Source organism: Myxine glutinosa, chromosome 7 (assembly GCF_964187855.1).
Source record: "Myxine glutinosa chromosome 7, kmMyxGlut1.1, whole genome shotgun sequence".
Taxonomy (NCBI): domain Eukaryota; kingdom Metazoa; phylum Chordata; class Myxini; order Myxiniformes; family Myxinidae; genus Myxine; species Myxine glutinosa.
In genome coordinates, this window is record NC_136267.1 from 184,203,019 (window position 1) to 184,223,018 (window position 20,000).

Genomic DNA, 20,000 nt, shown 5'->3' on the forward strand with positions numbered 1-20,000 from the left:
TTGTTTGATCTTCACCCGATTGTATGACCTTCACCTGATTGTATGACCTTCACCAGAATGAATGACCTTCACCAGATTGTATGACCTTTACCGGATTGGATGCCCTTACCCAGATTGGATGACCTTCACCAGATTGGATGAACTTTACCAGATTGGATGACGTTTACCAGATTGGATGACCTTTACAAGATTGGATGACCTTCACCGGATTGGATGACCTTTACCAGATTGGATGATCTTCACCGGATTGGATGACCTTCAACGGATTGTATGACCTTCACGAGATTGGATGGCCTTCACCGGATTGGATGACCTTCACCGGATTGGATGACCTTCACTGGATTGGATGACCTTTACCAGATTGGATGACCTTTACCGGATTGGATGACCTTCACCGGATTGGATGACCTTCACCGGATTGGATGACCTTTACCCGATTGGATGACCTTTATCAGATTGAATGACCTACACGTGATTAAATGACCTTCATCGGATTGGATGACCTCCACCAGACACACGTTTTTGAGGGAGGTTTGATCATGTTCTAGATTCAATTCAACAGTTTTTACATATGACTATATGAGTTTAATAATGGTTTTAAATGCGTAATTGATCTTCATGATCTTCGTGGTCTCTCAATCTGTAGGGCAAGGTGAGGGGTGGGGCCAAGGTAAATTAGACTACTACAGGTGGACAGTTTGGAGGAGCGGATGGTTGTATCTGTATATATATATATATATATATATATATATATATATATATATATATATATATATATATATATATATATATATATATATATATATATGTTGGAACCCATCTGTGGATCGGTCCCATCGGCCGATGGGTCTGACCCGTTTGGCGACCCATCTGTGGATGCACGAGAAATGACAATGCAGACCCATCGGCCGATGGGTCTGCGCCATCTGCGGATGTGTTGTTCACCTTGAAGGAATGTGTTGACAGAATGGTGCTCTTCAATCAGGTACACAGTCATTGGAATTACATGTGGTAGGAATTTAACAGAGATGATTTTTTAATGTTTTATTATCTATTTCTACCCATCTATTTATACATTTTGTCAATACATTTTGTAATTAACAGATACATGGCAGTTTTAGTAAAGCTTTACATAACATACTCAACATTCATACAAAACATTAGGTGTTCCTCTGATAATGGCAGAGGGGAATGGTGGCAGGGTAGAGAGTGGCAGGTGCTGATGATTAGGGTTAGGGTTAGGGTTAGGGTTAGGGTTAGGGTTAGGGTTAGGGTTGTTAGGGTTAGGGTTAGGGTTGTTAGGGTTAGGGTCAGGGTTAGGGTTAGGGTTAGGGTTGTTAGGGTTAGGGTTGTTAGGGTTAGGGTTAGGGTTAGGGTTAGTTGTTAGGGTTAGGGTTAGGGTTGTTAGGGTTAGGTTAGGGTTAGGGTTAGGGTTTGGTTAACTCATCCACCATTGATGCATACACATTCCTTCAAGGTGAACAACACATCCGCAGATCCGCATCGGCCGATGGGTCTGCATTGTCATTTCTCGTGCATCCACAGATGGGTCGCCAAACGGGTCAGACCCATCGGCCGATGGGACCGATCCACAGATGGGTTCCAACATATATACTAGCTTGGCTCGGCTCGCTACGCTCGCCTCACCACGCGTCATTACTGAGGGACGGGCTTATTTTAACAGAGGATAATGACTGTACCTGAGTTTCTGTGTTGTCATGATTTACTTCAATCATAATACAAACAATTATTTTGCACAAATTTATTTCTAGTGTTTGTGATATTACATTTTTGTAAGCAATTGAGGTTGAAAAAATATATAGAATTCAAAAAAGAACCCCTCAGCACACACATACGGGAGGGGTAGGTGCGGACTGGAAGTTTGGGACGATTACACCTCACCACCAAGTAATTCAAAACACCTCACAGCCATAAAACACGTAATAAAAACACCTCACAGTAATAAAAACACCTCAAACACCTAAAACAAAACGCCTCACCACCATGTGATTTAAAAATACCTCACCACCACATAATTCAAAATACCTCACCACCACGTAATTCAAAACCACCACAACGTTATTAAAATCACTTCACAACCACGGAAACAAAAGTTTGAGAGAGTCGTTAAGTGACAACACAGACACTGCCCAGATGTGTCGATATATAGATAAATGACTGTACCTGAGTTGCTGTTTTGTCATGGTTTAAACCAATCATAATTCAAACAATCATAATGCACAAATGTATTTGTAATATACGTGATATTACCTTTTATAAACTAGAACGGGCACTCGGTAGAGCGCATACCTTCGCCGCAGCTACTGTTCTGTACTTGGTAAAAATACGATTTTGACCTTTTCGTGACCTTGACCTTGACCTTTGACCCGATTGCTCCCAAAATCTAATCAAATGTGTCCCGTATAATAACCAATCATCCCACCAAATTTCATGCAATTCGGTTGAATACTTTTTGAGTTATGCGAATAACATACACACACACACACAGACATACAAATAAATACACAGCGATCAAAACATAACCTTCCGCTTTTGCGAAGGTAACAATTGAAGTTGAAAAAAAAAAAATTCCGAAAAAATTCCCCCAAAAAATAATAATAATTGGGAAATTTTTCCAAACAAAATACCCTTAGGACATACCGACGGGAGAGATATGTGCATACCACAAGTTTGGTACGATTTCACAAAAGTTTGAGGGAGTAGTTCAGTGACAACACAGGACAACACAGAACAACACAGGACAACACAGACACTGCACAGATATATATATATATACAGACTTGGCATTTAATATGGAATATATATTTTTTCTTGACTTGGGTTTACTTTCTGAACTCAGTATATCAATCTGGTGAGTTTCTTTTACACTTCGGTGATTTCTTTGTTAAAAGAACCATGTCACTGATTGTCTGTCGCAGCAAGAAGTCAATAACAGGATTATATCACAGGTGGCGTGACAAAATGTACGGACAGGTACATTTGACGATTGGCTTCACAATGGGGTGTATTTTATTATTTTTTTTATTATTTTTTTATTTTTTATTTTTTTATTTTTTTTGTATACAAGATCGAGGCTCGTGAAAGAGCGAACATTAATCACACAGAAAGACAAACGACACATAAAACATATAACATCGGGAGCGGTAGACAAGATGGGGAGAGAGGGGGAAGGACACAAACACAACATTTGAGAGCAGGGACCGAGAGACATGGAGACATCGAGAGATCTGAGAGAGGGCGAGGGCTTTGGGGGGGGAGGCATGGGAAGGGGGTGGTGGGAGAGGTATAAAACATATGGACACTGCCAGGACTTCCAGGAAAGAAGTTGGAATTTCAAACAAGGTGGATCTGGGGTGAATTAGCGGGGGTAGTTGCGTTGTTGCGTTCTGTATTACGCAACAATAAGGGTTGTTGCGTTCTGTATTAGTGGAAAACAACTGCTGCACGTCTACAAAAGTTATTGCTGCTTCCCCTGGAGATGGTCCGTCAACTCGACAATGCTGTTTGTCATTTAGTGGTGGCTTTACGAAATTCCGGCATGAAACAGCATGCTATTGCTCGGCAGTAAGGCATCACTCAACATCAGGTGTCAAAGATCCTGAAACGAAATGCTCAGAGGGGTGTCCCTACTCCAATACCGAGGCCAGGACGTCCCCGCAGAACCACAAGGAGGGATGATCGCCAGCTGCACTGGTTAGTCCGCAATGGCCGTACCAAGTCAGCTAATCGGCTTAGGGCTGAGTGGCAGCAACTGACAAATGTGCCTGTATCCAGAAGGCTAGTCAACCAATGACTGGTTCAAGCAGGCTATCGTGCCAGGCGTCCCCTGAGAAAGCCACATCTGATCAGACAACACCGCCAGAGCCGATTGCAGTGGGCCAGAGAGCATCGTCAATGGCAGCCAGTACACTGGAATCACGTGATCTTCAGTGACAAGTCTAGATTTCTAGTCTATCGTCAATATGGCCACGTCCGAGTGCGCAGACAAGTGCATGAAGCCTACAACGAAGATTGTATAGTGCCAAGAGTCCAAGCTGGAGGTGGTGGGGTGACCATTTGGGCTGATTTTCATGCAGAGGGAAAAACTGACCTGGTTGTTCTGAATGGAAACCTGAACCAGTTCAAGCACAGGGCCATTCTGGAAGAAACATTGCTTCCATTTGTTCGTGCAGCCTTTCGAGGAAACTTTGTCTTCCAAGATGACAATGCACGGCCTCATCGTGCTCGCATGATCCAACACTTTCTTGCTGACCGTGGTGCAGAGCATATGGAGTGGCCTGCCATGTCCCCGGATATGAAGCCGATAGAGAACTTGTGGGCAGAATTAACGCGTCAAATCGACAACTTGGACCAGCAGCCTGCCACTGTGCATGAATTGCAGCAGACTATTGTCACTGCATGGCAAGCGATTCCTGTCCAAACCTTGGCAAATCTCGTGAACAGCATGCCTCAACGTGTACATGCTCTCCTGAATGCTCGTGGGGGTTACACGAAGTACTGAACTGTAATTTTACTGTCCGTAATCCCAGTCGTCATTTAACTTTTGTTTTTGTTAAAAAAAATTTTTGGCTAATGTGCAAAATAAAGAGATATTTCTGGAAAACGCACAGAAGTTTAACACAGTACTGTCCGTGAATTGAGTTCGACATCAGTTTACATCACTTTCAAGGATCAATTTATTTGCTTCGAAATGTCAAATGTGGTGTTTGTTTCTGTCAAAGGTCACATTAACAAAATCTAGAATAATTTCAACATAATTCCAATGAACTTTTGGTTCTAAGACATCTTGAAAAGTAAGTTCACCCCCACAAAAAAATATTCCATATTAAATGTCAAGTCTGTATATAGATATAGACACACACTCACGGCTATCATACTTGATGTTCATCGAGGTGTGTTCAGTTACCGAGCAGCTTGCTAGCGCTTGCCAAGCCAGCCGTTCCTTATCAACGGGTTCCAAGGTAGTGCTCGCTTGAGTGCTCAAACCACTTTGTGATCGCTCCACAAGAAACCTGGTAGGTGGTAACTGAACATACCTGGTTATCCACCATCAGTGGTCAAAGTTAATTTTAACTAATCAAGGCACATCAATTCAGCAGGTAATCCTTCAATATCCTTTTCTCGTAAAAGTGACATCGTCGGTTAGTATCAGAGAGACGTCACTATTAGTTCGGGGGAAGAGAATCGGACAATATAACTATTAAGAGTCAGGTATCTGTTGTGCTCAGGTGCGTTTTGAGTTTCTTGCGGACGTAATAAATAGACGTTGCGTCACTATTTTATTCGCTAAACTGGTGGAATTATTTCAATGCACTATTCACCCTCGACTCGTAGGAACGTCACGGAGCATGAAGCAAGGTAAGCATTTTACCGGTAAAATAGCGTGCAGGTAACAGTTACCGGTACAAATGAATACATGGAGAGTGAGAGTAAAGAGTGCGCGTTCCACTCGGAATCGTCTCTGTTTACATGACATTGATGCACGGAGGACGAAGCATGGATTCGGGACGTGTGTTTGAACCATTCGTGAAACGTTCAAACGCGACGAGTGCTCCACGTGCTTCGGGAACGTGATCGTGCCGAATGAGAGAACGAACGAACAAGGAATGAATGGCTGGAGTATAGAAGGAGGTGATTTCCGTTTATTCGATCATTCGACCAGAGCTCACTCACACCGACAAGTTGGTGTACCGTATGTGGTGTTTGTGAAAGTTTACCTGGTGTAGTTTACTCCTTTGGGGATTGGCTAATGGTTGTGTGTGCGAGTACCGGATCCCTGATCCTTCGTGCTGTGACGATCGTTTGAACTAAACCACATGATGCAGCCTTGTCGTCGGCCAGGTGATCATGCAACTAACCGGTCATTCAACCAGGTAAACGGCACCTTGAGCCTTCATCCCTCCGGATATACAGGTTAGACAGTTACCAGGTTACTTTGTTATTTTAAGCGACGTTCGTTCTCGTCAGTAAACTCGGAGAGGCCTCGAAATGAGGGAAAGGAACGTGTCCGGCTTGGAGATGAACATCAACATCAAGGTGAGTGAGTGCGAGGTGATGATCGGTGAGGGTGATGATCGGTGAGGGTGATGATCGGTGAGGGTGATGATTGGTGAGTGAGTGCGAGGGTGATGATTGGTGAGGGTGATGATTGGTGAGGGCGATGATCGGTGAGGGTGATGATCGGCGAGTGAGTGCGAGGGTGATGATTGGTGAGTGAGTGCGAGGGTGATGATTGGTGAGTGAGTGTGAGGGTGATGATTGGTGAGGGTGATGATCGGTGAGGGTGATGATCGGTGAGGGTGATGATCGGTGAGGGTGATGATCGGTGAGGGCGATGATTGGTGAGGGCGATGATTGGTGAGGGCGATGTTCGGTGAGGGTGGTGATTGGTGAGTGAGAGCGAGGGTGATGATTGGTGAGTGCGAGGGTGATGATTGGTGAGTGAGTGCGAGGGTGATGATTGGTGAGTGAGTGCGAGGGTGATGATTGGTGAGTGAGTGCGAGGGTGATGATCGGCGTGTGAGTGCGAGGGTGATGATCGGTGAGTGAGTGCGAGGGTGATGATCGGTGAGTGAGTGCGAGGGTGATGATCGGTGAGTGAGTGCGAGGGTGATGATCGGTGAGTGATTGCGAGGGTGATGATTGGTGAGTGAGTGCGAGGTCATGATCGGCGAGAGCTGATCGGCGAGTGAGTGCGAGGGTGATGATTGCTGGGTGAGTGCGAGGGTGATGATTGGTGAGTGAGTGCGAGGGTGATGATTTGTGAGTGAGTGCGAGGGTGATGATTGGTGAGTGAGTGCGAGGTGGTGATCGGTGAGTGAGTGCGAGGGTGATGATTGGTGAGTGAGTGCGAGGTCATGATCGGCGAGAGCTGATCGGCGAGTGAGTGCGAGGGTGATGATTGGTGGGTGAGTGCGAGGGTGATGACTGGTGAGTGAGTGCGAGCGTGATGATTGGTGAGTGAGTACGAGGGTGATGATTGGTTAGTGAGTGCGAGGGTGATGATTGGTGAGTGAGTGCGAGGGTGATGATTGGTGAGTGAGTGCGAGGGTGATGATTGGTGAGTGAGTGCGAGGGTGATGATTGGTGAGTGAGTGCGAGGGTGATGATTGGTGGGTGAGTGCGAGGGTGATTGGTGTGAGTGCGAGGGTGATGATTGGTGTGAGTGCGAGGGTGATGATTGGTGAGTGGGTGCGAGGGTGATGATTGGTGAGTGAGTGCGAGGGTGATGATTGGTGAGTGAGTGCGAGGGTGATGATTGGTGAGTGAGTGCGAGGTGATGATCGGTGAGTGAGGTGATCAGCGAGTGAGTGCGAGGGTGATGATCGGCGAGTGAGTGCGAGGGTGATGATCGGCGAGTGAGTACGAGGATGATGATCGGCGAGTGAGTGCGAGGATGATGATCGGCGAGTGAGTGCGAGGGTGGTGATCGGCGAGTGAGTGCGAGGGTGGTGATCGGCGAGTGAGTGCGGGGGTGGTGATCGGCGAGTGAGTGCGAGGGTGGTGATCGGCGAGTGAGTGCGAGGGTGGTGATCGGCGAGTGAGTGCGAGGGTGGTGATCGGCGAGTGAGGACGATGGTGGTGTCTTTGAGTGGGTGTCAGGGTGATGGTGGTGCCTCTGAGTGGGTGTGAGGGCGATGGTGGTGCCTATGAGTGGGTGTGGATGTCATGGTGATGGTGGTGCCTCTGAGTGGGTGTGAGGGTGATTGTGGTGCCTATGAGTGGGTGTGAGGGTGATGGTGGTGCCTATGAGTGGGTGTGGGTGTGAGGGTGATTGTGGTGCCTATGAGTGGGTGTGAGGGTGATTGTGGTGCCTATGAGTGGGTGTGAGGGTGATGGTGGTGCCTATGAGTGGGTGTGAGGGTGATGGTGGTGCCTATGAGTGGGTGTGAGGGTGATTGTGGTACCTATGAGTGGGTGTGAGGGTGATGGTGATGGTGGTGCCTATGAGTGGGTGTGAGGGTGATGGTGGTGCCTATGAGTGGGTGTGAGGGTGATGGTGGTGCCTCTGAGTGGGTGTGAGGGTGATGGTGGTGCCTCTGAGTGGGTGTGAGGGTGATGGTGGTGCCTCTGAGTGGGTGTGAGGGTGATGGTGGTGCCTCTGAGTGGGTGTGAGGGTGATGGTGGTGCCTATGAGTGGGTGTGAGGGGTGATGGTGGTGTCTATGAGTGGGTGTGAGGCTGATGGTGGTGCCTATGAGTGGGTGTGAGGCTGATGGTGGTGCCTATGAGTGGGTGTGAGGGTGATTGTGGTGCCTATGAGTGGGTGTGAGGGTTATGGTGGTACTTATGAGTAGGTGCATGGGCGATGCTCTATGAGGTATTCAGTTGTGAAAAGGACATTTTCGTGCTGTGCAAAAAATGTGTCCCATGTTCCATAATGGACGTGGATTTTCAGTCTCTCAATGTGTCATTCACTCTGATTGGTCGGAAGTTCTCACACTTGTAAGTGCCTAAAGTGTAAATGTCGCATCATCGTAATCTCTATAACGCGCTGTTCAGAGACTCTGCAATTGGTGAGGTACAATGCTCCTCCTACCTTCTTTTACTCCACTTGTGTGTACAGTACCTGCAGGTAAACTGTACGTCAACGTGTCGAGTTCAACCTTCAAAATGGCGCGTGTTTATTTTAATATTTATTTATTTATTTATTCATCAAGAGGCCTGTGAATTGTGGGTTTCTATCGCCAACTCGAACTGACAATGGGACCACGTAGACGGAGACGTTGGATCCATGGCTGATGTTTCATTGGCGTCTAGGCCAAACCGCGTTTCATTGGCTTCGAGGCCAAATAGCGTTTCATTGGCTTCTAGGCGAAATAGCGTTTCATTGGCTACTAGGCCAAACCGCGTTTCATTGGCTTCCAGGCCAAACCGCATTTCATTGGCTTCGAGGCCAAACCGCATTTCATTGGCTTTTAGGCCAAACGGCGTTTCATTGCCTTCCAGGCCAAACCGCGTTTCTTTGGCTTCCAGGCCAAACCGCGTTTCATTGGCTTCCAGGCCAAACCGCGTTTCATTGGCTTCCAGGCCAAACCGCATTTCATTGGCTTCGAGGCCAAACCGCATTTCATTGGCTTCCAGGCCAAACGGCGTTTCATTGCCTTCCAGGCCAAACCGCGTTTCTTTGGCTTCCAGGCCAAACGGCGTTTCATTGCCTTCCAGGCCAAACCGGGATTCATTGGCTTCCAGGCCAAACCGGGTTTCATTGGCTTCCAGGCCAAACCGCGTTTCATTGGCTTCCAGGCCAAACCGGGTTTCATTGGCTTCCAGGCCAAACCGCATTTCATTGGCTTCTAGGCCAAACCGCGTTTCATTGGCTTCCAGGCCAAACCACATTTCATTGGCTTCTAGGCCAAACCGCATTTCATTGGCCTCCAGGCCAAACCGCGTTTCATTGGCTTCGAGGCCAAACCGCGTTTCATTGGCTTCTAGGCCAAACCGCGTTTCATTGGCTTCCAGGCTAAACCGCATTTCATTGGCTTCGAGGCCAAACGGCGTTTCATTGGCTTCCAGGCCAAACCGCGTTTCATTGCCTTCCAGGCCAAACCGCGTTTCATTGGCTTCCAGGCCAAACCGGGTTTCATTGCCTTCCAGGCCAAACCGCGTTTCATTGGCTTCCAGGCCAAACCGCGTTTCATTGGGTTCCAGGCCAAACCGCGTTTCATTGGCTTCCAGGCCAAACCACGTTTCATTGGCGTCTAGGCCAAACCGCGTTTCATTGGCTTCGAGGCCAAACCGCGTTTCATTGGCTTCGAGGCCAAACCGCGTTTCATTGGCTTCGAGGCCAAACCGCGTTTCATTGGCTTCGAGGCCAAACCGCGTTTCATTGGCTTCGAGGCCAAACCGCGTTTCATTGGCTTCCAGGCCAAACCGCGTTTCATTGGCTTCTAGACCAAACTGCGTTTAATTGGATTCCAGGCCAAACCACGTTTCATTGACTTCGAGGCCAAACCGCGTTTCATTGGATTCCAGGCCAAACCACGTTTCATTGGCTTCGAGGCCAAACCGCGTTTCATTGGATTCCAGGCCAAACCGCGTTTCATTGGATTCCAGGCCAAACCACGTTTCATTGGCTTCCAGGCCAAACCGCGTTTCATTGGCTTCTAGACCAAACTGCGTTTCATTGGATTCCAGGCCAAACCGCGTTTCATTGGATTCCAGGCCAAACCACATTTCATTGGCTTCGAGGCCAAACCGCGTTTCATTGGCTTCTAGACCAAACTGCGTTTCATTGGATTCCAGGCCAAACCGCGTTTCATTGGCTTCTAGACCAAACTGCGTTTCATTGGCTTCTAGACCAAACTGCGTTTCATTGGCTTCTAGACCAAACTGCGTTTCATTGGATTCCAGGCCAAACTGCGTTTCATTGGCTTCTAGACCAAACCGCGTTTCATTGGCTTCCAGGCCAAACCGCGTTTCATTGGCTTCTAGACCAAACTGCCTTTCATTGGATTCCAGGCCAAACCGCGTTTCATTGGCTTCTAGACCAAACCGCGTTTCATTGGATTCCAGGCCAAACCGCGTTTCATTGGATTCCAGGCCAAACCGCGTTTCATTGGCTTCTAGACCAAACTGCGTTTCATTGGATTCCAGGCCAAACCGCGTTTCATTGGATTCCAGGCCAAACCGCGTTTCATTGGATTCCAGGCCAAACCACGTTTCATTGGATTCCAGGCCAAACCGCGTTTCATTGGATTCCAGGCCAAACCACGTTTCATTGGCTTCGAGGCCAAACCGCGTTTCATTGGATTCCAGGCCAAACCACGTTTCATTGGCTTCGAGGCCAAACCGCGTTTCATTGGATTCCAGGCCAAACCACGTTTCATTGGATTCCAGGCCAAACCGCGTTTCATTGGATTCCAGGCCAAACCGCGTTTCATTGGATTCCAGGCCAAACCACGTTTCATTGGATTCCAGGCCAAACCGCGTTTCATTGGCTTCGAGGCCAAACCGCGTTTCATTGGATTCCAGGCCAAACCGCGTTTCATTGGATTCCAGGCCAAACCGCGTTTCATTGGATTCCAGGCTAAACCGCGTTTCATTAGATTCCAGGCCAAACCGCGTTTCATTGGCTTCCAGGCCAAACGGCGTTTCATTGGCTTCTCGGCCAAACCGCGTTTCATTGGATTCCAGGCCAAACCGCGTTTCATTGGATTCCAGGCCAAACCGCGTTTCATTGGATTCCAGGCCAAACCGCGTTTCATTGGATTCCAGGCCAAACCGCGTTTCATTGGATTCCAGGCCAAACCGCGTTTCATTGGATTCCAGGCCAAACCACGTTTCATTCCAGGCCAAACCGCGTTTCATTGGATTCCAGGCCAAACCGCGTTTCATTGGATTCCAGGCCAAACCGCGTTTCATTGGATTCCAGGCCAAACCGCGTTTCATTGGATTCCAGGCCAAACCGCGTTTCATTGGATTCCAGGCCAAACCGCGTTTCATTGGATTCCAGGCCAAACCACGTTTCATTGGATTCCAGGCCAAACCGCGTTTCATTGGATTCCAGGCCAAACCGCGTTTCATTGGATTCCAGGCCAAACCGCGTTTCATTGGATTCCAGGCCAAACCACGTTTCATTGGATTCCAGGCCAAACCGCGTTTCATTGGATTCCAGGCCAAACCGCGTTTCATTGGATTCCAGGCCAAACCGCGTTTCATTGGATTCCAGGCCAAACCGCGTTTCATTGGATTCCAGGCCAAACCGCGTTTCATTGGATTCCAGGCCAAACCGCGTTTCATTGGATTCCAGGCCAAACCGCGTTTCATTGGATTCCAGGCCAAACCGCGTTTCATTGGATTCCAGGCCAAACCGCGTTTCATTGGCTTCTAGACCAAACCGCGTTTAATTGGATTCCAGGCCAAACCGCACACTAAGCAAACTAAGTTTTATTTATTTTGTGTTTGCTGTTGATGTCGCGCTCTAAATGTCCCGTGGGAGAGTCATGCTGGTTTTGCTCCACAATGTTTACAAACCACTTATTTTGCCAAGGAATTTGTTATAAGTTTGTGATGTGCAGTTTGTTGCTAAATCAGATAAAACCGGGTGTAGTTACCACTGCACACTCACCATTGCCTGCCAACTGTGCTTTGGGTGGTGTGAAACAGTCTGAACAACCACATTCCTCTTGCTAATGGAGTCTTAATGGGCGAACGGTTCCTGAATGGCTGTCATCAACTGCTTTCCGTTCCTTATTGGGGCCTCATTCGCTCTCCTTCTTCCTCTAATTTACTACTCTCCCCTTTTAGGTTACGATGCAGCATGCTCACCATGCTCACCACTCGGACACCTCAATACCTCCTGTTTAAAGATGAAAGCAAGAACGATTCCACTGAAAGGTCCGCACTGAGTCGCAAGCAAGGTAGTCAGACTGTCTGGCCGCAAGCAAGGTTGCCAGACTGTCCGGCCGCAAGCAAGGTAGCCAGACTGTCCGGCCGCAAACAAGGTAGCCAGACTGTCCGGCCGCAAGCAAGGTAGCCAGACTGTCCGGCCGCAATCAAGGTAGCCAGACTGTCCGGCCGCAATCAAGGTAGCCAGACTGTCCGGCCGCAAGCAAGGTAGCCAGACTGTCCGGCCGCAAGCTAGGTAGCCAGACTGTCCGGCCGCAAGCAAGGCAGCCAGACTGTCCGGCCACAAGCATGGTAGCCAGACTGTCCGGCCGCAAGCAAGGTAGCCAGACTGTCCGGCCGCAAGCATGGTTGCCAGACTCGGGCCGCAAGCAACGTAGCCAGACTGTCCGGCCACAAGCAACGTAGCCAGACTGTCCGGCCGCAATCAAGGTAGCCAGACTGTCCGGCCGCAAGCTAGGTAGCCAGACTGTCCGGCCGCAAGCAAGGCAGCCAGACTGTCCGGCCACAAGCATGGTAGCCAGACTGTCCGGCCGCAAGCAAGGTAGCCAGACTGTCCGGCCGCAAGCATGGTTGCCAGACTGTCTGGCCGCAAGCAAAGTAGTCAGTGTCCGGCCACAAGCAACGTAGCCAGACTGTCCGGCCACAAGCAACGTAGCCAGACTGTCCGGCCACAAGCAACGTAGCCAGACTCGGGCCGCAAGCAACGTAGCCAGACTGTCTGGCCGCGAGCAACGTAGCCAGACTGTCCGGCCGCGAGCAACGTAGCCAGACTGTCCGGCCGCGAGCAACGTAGCCAGACTTTCCGGCCGCGAGCAACGTAGCCAGACTGTCCGGCCGCGAGCAACGTAGCCAGACTGTCCGGCCGTGAGCACCGTAGCCAGACTGTCCGGCCGCAAGCAACGTAGCCAGACTGTCCGGCCGCGAGCAACGTAGCCAGACTGTCCGACCGCGAGCAACGTAGCCAGACTGTCCGCCCGCGAGCAACGTAGCCAGACTGTCCGGCCGCGAGCAACGTAGCCAGACTGTCCGGCCGCGAGCAACGTAGCCAGACTGACCGGCCGCGAGCAACGTAGCCAGACTGTCCGGCCGCGAGCAACGTAGCCAGACTGTCCAGCCGCGAGCAACGTAGCCAGACTGTTCGGCCGCGAGCAACGTAGCCAGACTGTCCGGCCGCGAGCAACGTAGCCAGACTGTCCGGCCGCGAGCAACGTAGCCAGACTGTCCGGCCACGAGCAACGTAGCCAGACTGTCCGGCCGCGAGCAACGTAGCCAGACTGTCCGGTCGCAAGCAACGTAGCCAGACTGTCCGGCCGCGAGCAACGTAGCCAGACTGTCCGGCCGCGAGCAACATAGCCAGACTGTCCGGCCACGAGCAACGTAGCTAGACTGTCCGGCCGCGAGCAAGGTAGCCAGACTGTCCGGCCGCAAGCAACGTAGTCAGACTGTCCGGCCGCAAGCAGGATGTTTTTGGTGGTGCCGTGCCCTCGACGGCCGTGGTGTTTGCACACCACAGTGATGAGGATCCATTGTTGCTGATCAATCTTTGCCACCTGCTCACGAGGACCGGCCACTCTTCCGGCCAAAAAAGACGGACGCGAGCCAAAGTCGGATACATGGAGTGGCGATTGTCCACCTCACCTGTCAAAATGGGGTTTGTCTACCCACCATCGCAACCATCATGCGATACCCATTATTGTATGGTCTCAACTGCAGACTTCTGCTTTCTTTACTTTTCCCTGTCGATGCACCTGTTGAGTGGGATTCTTACCCGTGAGTCGTGTGGTATTCCCTGGAGGCCCTCGGTTTATTTTTAGTCTAAACCCATCTGGAGGTGGATTGAAGTAGCCTTTTAATTCTCTCGCTACAATCCAATTGGATCTGTCTCTCTGTCTCAATGGCTCTCGTTTGTGGCCTGCTCCTTTTATACGCTTTTCTTGTGCTCTGGATCATTTGACCGACCGGTCATTCCTCACTGACTTTGAGGCTTCGGTGATGTTGTAAGAGTGGAATGCTTTCATGAGTTCCTGTAGCCTCAAGGTGAGTACAGGCTTCTATTTACCAGCATTAATGTTGGGTGCGTTTTTATTTATTTATTTCCCCCTTTTTTTCGGACCATCTCTCCATGTGTAATGTGTAAAGCTTCTCTTATTTATATATTTATTTATTTATATATTTATTTCCCCCTTTTTTTCGGACCATCTCTCCATGTGTAATGTGTAAAGCTTCTCTTATTTATATATTTATTTATTTATATATTTATTTCCCCCTTTTTTTAGGACCATCTCTCCATGTGTAATGTGTGAAGCTTCTCTTATTTATATATTTATTTATTTATATATTTATTTCCCCCTTTTTTTAGGACCATCTCTCCATGTGTAATGTGTGAAGCTTCTCTTATTTATATATTTATTTATTTATTTATTTCCCCCTTTTTTTCGGACCATCTCTCCATGTGTAATGTGTAAAGCTTCTCTTATTTATATATTTATTTATTTATATATTTATTTCCCCCTTTTTTTCGGACCATCTCTCCATGTGTAATGTGTAAAGCTTCTCTTATTTATTTATTTATTTATATATTTATTTCCCCCTTTTTTTAGGGCCATTTTATTTTATTTTTTATTTTTTTATTTTTAATACTGAATCGAGGCTCGTGAAAGAGCGAACATTTATTTCACAAACACATCAACCAGACAAACAAAATATATAAAAAGAGGGAGCGGAAGACAAGATGGGGAGAGAAGGGGAAGCACACAACCACAACATTTGAGAGCAGGGAGAAGTGTGGGAGGGAGAGGGCTTGGGGGGAGGAGGCGTGGGAAGGGGGGGGGGGGGGGAGGGGTGAGGTATAAAACACAAGGGGACCGAAATTAGCGGGGGTAGAAAAGATCAAGGTTTTGGATGGGGGAGGATAAGAGATGGTGGTGAACAGCTGTTTTAAAGACCTGGAGGGTGGAGTGGGATTGAAGAGAGTGAGGGAGTTTGTTCCAGAGGCGGGAGAAAAGAGGAATGAAGGAGTGAAGGTGAGCAGAGAGTCTTGATTTTGGCAGTTTAACCATGAGAGGGTTGCAGGCAGATCTTGTGTGACCTGTAGGAATATTTGGGGGACAGAGCCCAGAGAGAGCTGGGGGGGGAAAGGCCAGAGAGGAGTCGGTAGAAGACGGAAAGACCACCAACCTGCCTGCGGTGAGAGAGTGAAAGGCCCTCGGAATCAGCTTCATCGCAGGAGATTCCAATGATTCTGAACGCTTTGGTTTCAACAGCGTGAAGACGAGCTAGGTGTGAGGCAGGAGCACCAGACCAGAGGGGAGAGCAGTATTCCATAGAGCTGCGGATGAAAGCCTTGTATGTGGTGAGGAGCTCAGGTGTGCCAAGGAAGGACTTCGCACGACGGAGGATGCCCAGTCGGCGACTGGCTTTGGAGGCCAGATTTGAAATGTGGTTTTCCCAGGAAAGATCATGGCAAATAGTGAGACCCAAAAGCTTGAGTGACAGAAGTTCTTGGAGAGGATTATTCAGAAAGTGGATGGGAGGGTTGTCCAGTCGGTCTTTTCTGAGTGACATCGTAAGAGTGTGAGATTTATCAGGATTGAAAGACATGTTCATTTGTTTGCCCAGTCTGTGATTTTGTCCAGGTCTGCAGAGAGTGAGGAGGCTGCAGACTGCCGATCTGGGGGATGAGGAATGGAGCGACAGAGAGTAGAGTCGTCAGCAAAGAGATAGAGAGGATTTTCATGAGAGTCAGAGAGATCATTGATGAAGACCAGAAAAAGCACAGGGCCCAGAACACTACCTTGGGGAACTCCAGCCTGAACAGGAAGAGGAGATGAGAGAAACCCATTCAGGGCCACATGTTGACTATGACCAGAGAGGAAGTCCGCCAGCCATGCGTGGAGATTTCCATGGATACCAAAGGAGGAGAGTTTGGTGAGCAGAGCAGGGTGCCAGACCGTATCGAAGGCATGTGAAATGTCAAGGGAGACAGCTCTAATTTCCTGTTTGGCGTTGAGGACCTCCATCCATTGTTGAGTCAGCAGAAGCAGCATGTCCAGAGTAGAGTGACCAGGTCTGAAACCAAATTGATGATCAGAGATCAAGCCATTGGAGAAGAGGAAAGATTTCATATCTGAAGCAATGATGGATTCCATGACTTTGCTGATAATTGGGAGAAGGCTGATTGGTCTGTAGTTGCTAGGATCTGTTTTTGCACCTTTTTTGTGCAAAGCGGTGATGTTGTCTGATTTCCAAGCAGATGGCAGATGACCTTGAGCAAAAGAGAGGGTGAAGAGAACAGAAAGAGGGAGTGAAAGAGCGGAAGAACATGATTTTAGGACCCGTGGGCTGATGCCGTCAGGACCAGTTGCAGAATCAGAGTCGAGGGTTGACAGAAACTTTTCCACCTTGTCAGGAGGAAAGGACACAGAGTCCAGGCGCAGCTGGGTACGACTGGGTACGGTGGGTACAGAGAGGGATGGGTTTGGGACACAGGATTTAGAGGCAAACACAGAGTTGAGGCATTCAGCTTTTTCACGTGCGGAGTCAGCCGTTAAGCCGTTTGAGGTGAGGGAGGGGATGGAGGGGGAACAAACACCAGAAACAGATTTGACCAGACGCCACCAGGATTTGGAAGAGGGAGACAGATAAGAGAGTTCGGTCTTGAGAACGGTGAGATATTGTTTCCTGGCTCTCCTGAGGGTGGACACACACTTGTTTCGGGCTTTGTGAAAGGAAATGAGATTTCCTTCCGTTGGATTTGCTTTCCAGGAGACGAAAGCAAGTTGTTTCAGGGCAACAGCCTCACTACAAGATTCCGTGTACCATGGACGGGAGGAAGGGTATGACAACTGAAGACGAGATGGGATAAATCTGTGCATGAGAGAGAGCAATTTACTTTGAAAGAATTCCTTGGATGAGTTGATGTCAGAGGCGGTAGAGATGGGAGACCAGTCCAGATGATTGATGGCTGCTTGAAGACCGTGCCAGTTGGCCTGAGTGAAATGCCAGACTCGTCGATGCTGAGGAGGCTCTCTGAGAATGGTCAGAGAGATGTCCACTTTGACAAGCACATGATCAGATGAGCCGATTGGAGCAGAAGAAGAGCAGCAGACATTTTCAGGGAAGTTAGTCATAACCAAGTCCAGAAGAGAAGATGCTCCGTTGACAGATCCGGGTCGGGAAATTGACAGATTGTGTCAGTCCCAGTGAGTCGCAGAAGTCCTTTGCTGAAGAGCCATTGCTGGTGAGAGAGGTACCCACACCCAGCCAACTGGCATGGTGACAATTGAAATCACCACATATGAGGAAGAGAGAGTTGGGATGGGTAGATAGAAGTTGGTCCATATTATCAGACAGCGAGATGTAGATGGAGTCATCACTGTTTGGTGGACGGTACAACACACATATGAACAAAAGGTGGGAGCGAAGGGGAAGCCGTAGCCAAAGGTATTCCTGGGGGTGAGGTGGAGAGAGGGCAGTGGAGGGCGAGTGAGGAAGAGTTTTTTTATAAAGATAGCAACCCCACCTCCAGGACGAGGCTCAGGTCTATCATACCGGAGGAGGGAGTAACCTGGAAGAGATACCAAGGCATCAGAGACATCATGAAGGAGGAAAGTTTCTGTTAAGCAGATCACATCTGGTTTGTCAGAAGCAACCTGTATGGAGAGATCAGTCAAGTTTGAGCGTAGGCCCCGGATGTTTGAGGTCCATACCGTTAATGTAGAGGAAGGGGGAGCATCGGATACAGAACAGGGGGGGGGGGGGGAGGGGTAGGGTAAGATGTGGAAGAGGAGGAAGAGGTAGGGAGAGCTGTTGAAGGTGTGTCAGAGATTTCAGAGATTTCAGAATAGCTTGGAGAAAGGGAAGAATGGGGCGGACAAAAGGTTTGATGGAGATTGGGTGAGGCACAGTGAGGTGGTATTTGAGGAGGGGGAAGAGCGAGGCAGAAGGTTGGGGGAGATGAAGGTGAAAGTTGGAAGGGGGAAGAAGCAGGGAGGATGCTTTGAGGAGGAGGGGTGAGAGGGGAGGGGAGGAGCGAGGGAGTCTCGGAGGGGAGGGGAGTGGGGGGAGTTTAGGAGGGAGGGGAGGGAAGGGGCAAGGGGGGAGATTTGAAAGGGATGGGTGATGGGGAGGATTTGGAGGGGAGGGGTGATGGGGAAGTTTTGGAGGGGAGGGGGGATGGGGAAGTTTTGGAGGGAAGTGGGGATGGGGAAGATTTGGAGGGGAGGGGTGAGATTGGATTTTGAAAAGTGTACGATTCATGGGAAACATATTAAACAAGGAAGTATGGGGTGAACGACTGGGATGAAACGGAGAACGAAAATAATTGCAGCGCATTCTACGAACCGCTGAGAGAAAACAAAACCACAAGGTCGGAGACGGTAGCCTAAGCCTACGAGTACTATGCCTCAGAACACTCGACACGCATTAACCGACGATTGTGTATACATGTACGAAAAATTAACACCGAAAATTTTCCTAAAAGACACGCTATAGGTACACACACTGAAAGATAGATACAGTCTCGACACAAACACAATTGTGAAAAATTACTTAGCTTCGAAAGCGTGAGCGCATGGAACAGCTTCGAAAAGACGTGACCTCGCCGTGATCTCGCGAGATCTCCATATGTAATGTGTAAAGCTTCTCATTTATTTATATATTTATTTCCCCCTTTTTTTAGGGCCATCTCCCCATGTGTAATGTGTAAAGCTTCTCTTATTTATATATTTACTTATTTATATATTTATTTCCCCCTTTTTTAGGACCATCTCTCCATGTGTAATGTGTAAAGCTTCTCTTATTTATATATTTATTTTCCCCTTTTTTTTAGGACCATCTCTCCATGTGTAATGTGTGAAGCTTCTCTTATTTATATATTTATTTTCCCCTTTTTTTTAGGACCATCTCTCCATGTGTAATGTGTGAAGCTTCTCTAATTTATATATTTATTTTCCCCTTTTTTTTAGGACCATCTCTCCATGTGTAATGTGTGAAGCTTCTCTTATTTATATATTTATTTTCCCCTTTTTTTTAGGACCATCTCCATATGTAATGTGTGAAGCTTCTCTTATTTATATATTTATTTTCCCCTTTTTTTTAGGACCATCTCCATATGTAATGTGTGAAGCTTCTCTTATTTATATATTTATTTTCCCCTTTTTTTTAGGACCATCTCTCCATGTGTAATGTGTGAAGCTTCTCTTATTTATATATTTATTTTCCCCTTTTTTTTAGGACCATCTCTCCATGTGTAATGTGTGAAGCTTCTCTTATTTATATATTTATTTTCCCCTTTTTTTTAGGACCATCTCCATATGTAATGTGTGAAGCTTCTCTTATTTATATATTTATTTTCCCCTTTTTTTTAGGACCATCTCTCCATATGTAATGTGTTAAGCTTCTCGGCCGAGATGAGGCGATCGCTTTTACAGATCTAGAGCCATTTTAAAAACGTATTTATTGTCCTCGTCAGGGAGAGGGGATGATTGCATTTAGGTCCATTTGTTTTTGGTTGGTTGTCCACACACAATATGCTCATGTAGGCCACAAATGCCACCTGGTTGTTGCCAGTACGTATTACAAATTGTCTTTTTATTCCCACCAAGTACTTGTAAAAGTATGTGCAATTAC

At 48.1% G+C, this 20,000-nt stretch overlaps 1 protein-coding gene across 3 annotated transcripts in view; it reads left to right on the forward strand.

The window, feature by feature from the left end:
• LOC137431882 (cell adhesion molecule-related/down-regulated by oncogenes) overlaps window positions 1–20,000 on the forward strand; it is an 86,969-nt gene that overhangs the window by 3,359 nt on the left and 63,610 nt on the right. Inside the window, exon 1 of one of the 3 annotated variants that reach the window (XM_078782599.1) lies at window positions 5,609–6,057. The exons of 1 other annotated variant lie outside the window; for it this stretch is intronic. The gene's annotated coding sequence lies outside the window, so the exon portion shown is untranslated. Of the gene's footprint in view, window positions 1–5,608; window positions 6,058–20,000 lie in introns of those variants that run through there. One more of the 3 variants, XM_078782600.1, reaches the window with a different exon arrangement.